Raw genomic sequence first — 8,266 nt, 5'->3', positions numbered from 1 at the left:
GAGACTTCATGACCTCATACTGTACAGTCATTAATGGACTGGAGACTTCATGACCTCATACTGTACAGTCATTAATGGACTGGAGACTTCATGACCTCATACTGTACAGTCATTAATGGACTGGAGACCTCATGACCTCATACTGTACAGTCATTAATGGACTGGAGACCTCATGACCTCATACTGTACAGTCATTAATGGACTGGAGACTTCATGACCTCATACTGTACAGTCATTAATGGACTGGAGACTTCATGACCTCATACTGTACAGTCATTAATGGACTGGAGACTTCATGACCTCATACTGTACAGTCATTAATGGACTGGAGACTTCATGACCTCATACTGTACAGTCATTAATGGACTGGAGACTTCATGACCTCATACTGTACAGTCATTAATGGACTGGAGACTTTCATTGACCTCATACTGTACAGTCATTAATGGACTGGAGACTTCATGACCTCATACTGTACAGTCATTAATGGACTGGAGACTTCATGACCTCATACTGTACAGTCATTAATGGACTGGAGACTTCATGACCTCATACTGTACAGTCATTAATGGACTGGAGACTTCATGACCTCATACTGTACAGTCATTAATGGACTGGAGACTTTATGACTTCATACTGTACAGTCATTATTGGACTGGAGACTTCATGACCTCATACTGTACAGTCATTAATGGACTGGAGACTTCATGACCTCATACTGTACAGTCATTATTGGACTGGAGACTTCATGACCTCATACTGTACAGTCATTAATGGACTGGAGACTTCATGACCTCATACTGTACAGTCATTAATGGACTGGAGACTTCATGACCTCATACTGTACAGTCATTAATGGACTGGAGACTTCATGACCTCATACTGTACAGTCATTAATGGACTGGAGACTTCATGACCTCATACTGTACAGTCATTAATGGACTGGAGACTTCATGACCTCATACTGTACAGTCATTATTGGACTGGAGACTTCATGACCTCATACTGTACAGTCATTAATGGACTGGAGACTTCATGACCTCATACTGTACAGTCATTAATGGACTGGAGACTTCATGACCTCATACTGTACAGTCATTAATGGACTGGAGACTTCATGACCTCATACTGTACAGTCATTAATGGACTGGAGACTTTATGACTTCATACTGTACAGTCATTATTGGACTGGAGACTTCATGACCTCATACTGTACAGTCATTAATGGACTGGAGACTTCATGACCTCATACTGTACAGTCATTAATGGACTGGAGACCTCATGACCTCATACTGTACAGTCATTATTGGACTGGAGACTTCATGACCTCATACTGTACAGTCATTAATGGACTGGAGACTTCATGACCTCATACTGTACAGTCATTAATGGACTGGAGACTTCATGACCTCATACTGTACAGTCATTAATGGACTGGAGACCTCATGACCTCATACTGTACAGTCATTAATGGACTGGAGACTCATGACCTCATACTGTACAGTCATTAATGGACTGGAGACCTCATGACCTCATACTGTACAGTCATTAATGGACTGGAGACTTCATGACCTCATACTGTACAGTCATTAATGGACTGGAGACTTCATGACCTCATACTGTACAGTCATTAATGGACTGGAGACTTCATGACCTCATACTGTACAGTCATTAATGGACTGGAGACTTCATGACCTCATACTGTACAGTCATTAATGGACTGGAGACTTCATGACCTCATACTGTACAGTCATTAATGGACTGGAGACTTCATGACCTCATACTGTACAGTCATTAATGGACTGGAGACTTCATGACCTCATACTGTACAGTCATTAATGGACTGGAGACTTCATGACCTCATACTGTACAGTCATTAATGGACTGGAGACTTCATGACCTCATACTGTACAGTCATTAATGGACTGGAGACTTCATGACCTCATACTGTACAGTCATTAATGGACTGGAGACTTCATGACCTCATACTGTACAGTCATTAATGGACTGGAGACTTCATGACCTCATACTGTACAGTCATTAATGGACTGGAGACTTTATGACCTCATACTCCCGAGTGGTGCAGCGTTCTAAGGCACATCATCTCAGTGCAAGAGGCGTCACTACAGTCCCTGGTTCAAATCCAAGCTGACTCACATCCGGCCGTGATTGGGAGTCTGGCCCAGCGTCGTCCAGGTTTGGCCGGGGTAGGCTGTCATTGTAAATTAGAAATTGTTCTTAAACTGATTTGCCTTGTTAAATAAAGATTATGGACTGGAGACTTCATGACTTCATACTGTGCAATCAATGGATTGGAGACCTGTCTGTTTCAGAGATTGGGGTTTACTCATGGAGTAATGTTGTAAGTACAGTGTAGTAATGACTCATGGGTTATTATAAACTGGGTGGTTTGATCCCCGAATGCTGATTGGCTGACAGCCGTGGTATATTTAAGCAATAAGGCACGAGGGGGGGTGTGATATATGGCCAATATACCACGGCTAAGGGCTGCTCTTATTTACGACACAACGCGGCGTGCCTGGATACAGCCCTTAGCCGTGGTATACTGGCCATATATCACAAACCCCTAAAGTGCCTTATTGCTATTATGAACTGCTTACCAACGTAATTAGAGCAGCAAAAATAAATGTTTTGTCATACCCGTGGTATACGGTCTTATATACCACGGCTGTCAGCCAATCAGCATTCAGGGCTCGAAACACCCAGTTTATAATAGACCGTATACCACGGGTATGACAAAACATTTATCTTTACTGCTCTAATTACGTTAGTAACCAGGATATAAAAGCAATTTGACACCTCTGGGGTTTGTGATATATGGCCAATATATCACGGCTAAGGGCTGTATCCAGGCACTCTGCGTTGCGTCGTAAATAACAACAGCCCTTAGCCGTGATATATTGACCATATACCACAACCCCTCGTGCTTTATTGCTTAATTATACTGTAGTTATATAATGAATGATACAGTAGTAATGAGTCATGGGTTATTATACTGTAGTTATATAATGAATGATACAGTAGTAATGAGCCATGGGTTATTATACAGTAGTTATATTTTGAGTCATTTAGCAGACGCTCTTATCCAGAGCAACTTACAGTAGTGAATGCATACATTTCATACATTTTTTTTTTTTCTGTGCTGGCCCCCCGTGGGAATTGAACCCACAACCCTGGTGTTGCAAACACCATGCTCTACCAACTGAGCTACAGGGAATGAATGATACAGCAGTAATGAGTCATGGGTTATTATACTGTAGTTATATAATGAATGATACAGCAGTAATGAGTCATGGGTTATTATACTGTAGTTATATAATGAATGATACAGCAGTAATGAGTCATGGGTTATTATACAGTAGTTATATAATGAATGATACAGCAGTAATGAGTCATGGGTTATTATACTGTAGTTATATAATGAATGATACAGTAGTAATGAGTCATGGGTTATTATACTGTAGTTATATAATGAATGATACAGCAGTAATGAGTCATGGGTACTGTAGTTATATAATGAATGATACAGTAATAATGAGTCATGGGTTATTATACTGTAGTTATATAATGAATGATACAGTAGTAATGAGTCATGGGTTATTATACTGTAGTTATATAATGAATGATACAGTAGTAATGAGTCATGGGTTATTATACTGTAGTTATATAATGATTGATACAGTAGTAATGAGTCATGGATACTGTAGTTATATAATGAATGATACAGTAGTAATGAGTCATGGGTTATTATACTGTAGTTATATAATGAATGATACAGTAGTAATGAGTCATGGATACTGTAGTTATATAATGAATGATACAGTAGTAATGAGTCATGGGTTATTATACTGTAGTTATATAATGAATGATACAGTAGTAATGAGTCATGGATACTGTAGTTATATAATGAATGATACAGTAGTAATGAGTCATGGGTTATTATACTGTAGTTATATAATGAATGATACAGTAGTAATGAGTCATGGGTTATTATACTGTAGTTATATAATGAATGATACAGTAGTAATGAGTCATGGGTTATTATACTGTAGTTATATAATGAATGATACAGCAGTAATGAGTCATGGGTTATTATACTGTAGTTATATAATGAATGATACAGTAGTAATGAGTCATGGGTCATTATACTGTAGTTATATAATGAATGATACAGTAGTAATGAGTCATGGGTTATTATACTGTAGTTATATAATGATTGATACAGTAGTAATGAGTCATGGATACTGTAGTTATATAATGAATGATACAGTAGTAATGAGTCATGGGTTATTATACTGTAGTTATATAATGAATGATACAGTAGTAATGAGTCATGGATACTGTAGTTATATAATGAATGATACAGTAGTAATGAGTCATGGGTTATTATACTGTAGTTATATAATGAATGATACAGTAGTAATGAGTCATGGATACTGTAGTTATATAATGAATGATACAGTAGTAATGAGTCATGGGTTATTATACTGTAGTTATATAATGAATGATACAGTAGTAATGAGTCATGGGTTATTATACTGTAGTTATATAATGAATGATACAGTAGTAATGAGTCATGGGTTATTATACTGTAGTTATATAATGAATGATACAGTAGTAATGAGTCATGGGTTATTATACTGTAGTTATATAATGAATGATACAGCAGTAATGAGTCATGGATACTGTAGTTATATAATGAATGATACAGTAGTAATGAGTCATGGGTTATTATACTGTAGTTATATAATGAATGATACAGTAGTAATGAGTCATGGGTTATTATACTGTAGTTATATAATGAATGATACAGTAGTAATGAGTCATGGGTTATTATACTGTAGTTATATAATGAATGATACAGTAGTAATGAGTCATGGGTTATTATACTGTAGTTATATAATGAATGATACAGTAGTAATGACACTGTAAAGTAAAAAATAATGTTGGTACATACTAAAAGAAGGGAATAGTGAATGATATGAAGAACAAGATGAGTCTGCTGTTACTTGCCAGATATAGAGAGACCTTCCACCAAGGCTGAATGTCATGCCATCTATTCCTTTGTAACAAGAGGAATTGACTTAGACAGTCAGAGCACAACTCATCTCTTTGTCTCATCCTGTTCTGAAGTAAACAAGAGGTCTAATTTACCACCAATATTATTCTGATTCAATCACCTGATTCATCTCAGACTTCTGGCCCACTAATAAATCTCAAGCTCTGCTCTTCTCTAATTGATACACACACACACACACACACACACACACACACACACACACACACACACACACACACACACACACACACACACACACACACACACACACACACACACACACACACACACACACACACACACACACACACACTCACCCACCTCCGTCAGCACTGATGTAATTGTATTACAAAATCAAAGTCTGTCACTGGGATGCTGTTTCCGCAGGCCCCGGCAATATATCCATCTTCCATCCTTCCATCCGGAGGAGAGGAGAGAGGGATGAAGGAAGTGAACAGCCCGGCCAGGGAGTGAGTTCTCCCGGGCTGGGCTTGAGGCTGTGTTGTGTTGCCGTCCGGACAGACTGCTCCAGGGTTTACTCCATTACAACGTCTTTATCTGGTTAAGTTACAGGACCGGAGAGGGAAGCCATTATGGCAGGGGGAGGCGAGGGTGCTGGAGATGTTACAGGACCGGAGAGGGAAGCCATTACGGCAGGGGGAGCGGAGGGTGCTGGAGATGTTACAGGACCGGAGAGGGAAGCCATTATGGCAGGGGGAGCGGAGGGTGCTGGAGATGTTACAGGACCGGAGAGGGAAGCCATTATGGCAGGGGGAGGCGAGGGTGCTGGAGATGTTACAGGACTGGAGAGGGAAGCCATTATGGCAGGGGGAGCGGAGGGTGCTGGAGATGTTACAGGACCGGAGAGGGAAGCCATTACGCCAGGGGGAGCCGAGGATGCTGGAGATGTTACAGGACCGGAGAGGGAAGCCATTACGGCAGGGGGAGCGGAGGGTGCTGGAGTGGTTACAGGACCGGAGAGGGAAGCCATTACGGCAGGGGGAGCGGAGGGTGCTGGAGATGTTACAGGACCGGAGAGGGAAGCCATTACGGCAGGGGGAGCGGAGGGTGCTGGAGATGTTACAGGACCGGAGAGGGAAGCCATTACGGCAGGGGGAGCGGAGGGTGCTGGAGATGTTACAGGACCAGAGAGGGAAGCCATTACGGCAGGGGGAGCGGAGGGTGCTGGAGATGTTACAGGACCGGAAAGGGAAGCCATTACGGCAGGGGGAGCGGAGGGTGCTGGAGATGTTACAGGACCGGAGAGGGAAGCCATTACGGCAGGGGGAGCGGAGGGTGCTGGAGATGTTACAGGACCGGAGAGGGAAGCCATTACGGCAGGGGGAGCGGAAGGTGCTGGAGATGTTACAGGACCGGAGAGGGAAGCCATTACGGCAGGGGGAGCGGAGGGTGCTGGAGATGTTATAGGACCGGAGAGGGAAGCCATTATGGCAGGGGGAGCCGAGGGTGCTGGAGGTGTTACAGGACCGGAGAGGGAAGCCATTACGGAAGGGGGAGCGGAAGGTGCTGGAGATGTTAGAGGACCGGAGAGGGAAGCCATTACGGCAGGGGGAGTGGAGGGTGCTGGAGATGTTACAGGACCGGAGAGGGAAGCCATTACGCCAGGGGGAGCCGAGGTTGCTGGAGATGTTACAGGACCGGAGAGGGAAGCCATTACGCCAGGGGGAGCGGAGGGTGCTGGAGATGTTACAGGACCAGAGAGGGAAGCCATTACGGCAGGGGGAGCGGAGGGTGCTGGAGATGTTACAGGACCGGAGAGGGAAGCCATTACGGCAGGGGGAGCCGAGGGTGCTGGAGATGTTACAGGACCGGAGAGGGAAGCCATTACGGCAGGGGGAGCCGAGGGTGCTGGAGATGTTACAGGACCGGAGAGGGAAGCCATTACGGCAGGGGGAGCCGAGGGTGCTGGAGATGTTCCTCCTCAGAATGATACAGGAGTTATCCAGAGAAGGTGGGCTATGGAACGATGATAGCTTATTCCTTAGACTACCTTGATCCCTTTGGGAATACTGTGATAGGTTATTACAGAGACAGGCTGAATGAGCTGACTGTGAATGATAGTACAGAATTATAGTATAGACTCCCAGATTAACTCCTTGATCTGTCCTGACCTGAGTGGTTTGGAGAGGAGGAGGGTGAACTTGATTTGTCCTGACCTGAGTGGTTTGGAGAGGAGGAGGGTGAACTTGATCTGTCCTGACCTGAGTGGTTTGGAGAGGAGGAGGGTGAACTCCTTGATTTGTCCTGACCTGAGTGGTTTGGAGAGGAGGAGGGTGAACTTGATTTGTCCTGACCTGTGTGGTTTGGAGAGGAGGAGGGTGAACTTGATTTGTCCTGACCTGTGTGGTTTGGAGAGGAGGAGGGTGAACTTGATTTGTCCTGACCTGAGTGGTTTGGAGAGGAGGGTGAACTTGATCTGTCCTGACCTGAGTGGTTTGGAGAGGAGGAGGGTGAACTCCTTGATTTGTCCAGACCTGAGTGGTTTGGAGAGGAGGGTGAACTTGATTTGTCCTGACCTGTGTGGTTTGGAGAGGAGGAGGGTGAACTTGATTTGTCCTGACCTGTGTGGTTTGGAGAGGAGGAGGGTGAACTTGATTTGTCCTGACCTGAGTGGTTTGGAGAGGAGGGTGAACTTGATTTGTCCTGACCTGTGTGGTTTGGAGAGGAGGAGGGTGAACTTGATTTGTCCTGACCTGTGTGGTTTGGAGAGGAGGAGGGTGAACTTGATTTGTCCTGACCTGAGTGGTTTGCTCCTGCCTGAAGACCTCTTGAAACTATGGCTAGCTTAGCCTACACTGTACGGTATGTCCACCTGCCAACCAAAATGTATTTCTTTATTTTATTACACTGTTTCAATGACCTCTCAACAGATCTTACATTTGAATTTGATCTCAAAACTGACCGAAATCAGAGCATCCAGGTAAAATACATGTATTTCCTGGCAAACGCCATCGTAAAAAAACAGGTGTCTCTGTGTGTTATTGTGTCTTCCTCTATGTCTCTGTGTGTTCGTCTGTCTTCCTCTATGTTTCTGTGTGTTATTGTGTCTTCCTCTATGTTTCTGTGTGTTAATGTGTCTTCCTGTATGTCTCTGTGTGTTAGTGTGTCTTCCTCTATGTCTCTGTGTGTTAGTGTGTCTTCCTCTATGTCTCTGTGTGTTAGTGT

Source organism: Salmo trutta, chromosome 5 (genome assembly GCF_901001165.1).
Source record: "Salmo trutta chromosome 5, fSalTru1.1, whole genome shotgun sequence".
In the NCBI taxonomy this organism is placed as follows: Eukaryota; Metazoa; Chordata; class Actinopteri; order Salmoniformes; family Salmonidae; genus Salmo; species Salmo trutta.
Note: the sequence above shows the minus strand (reverse complement) of the source record.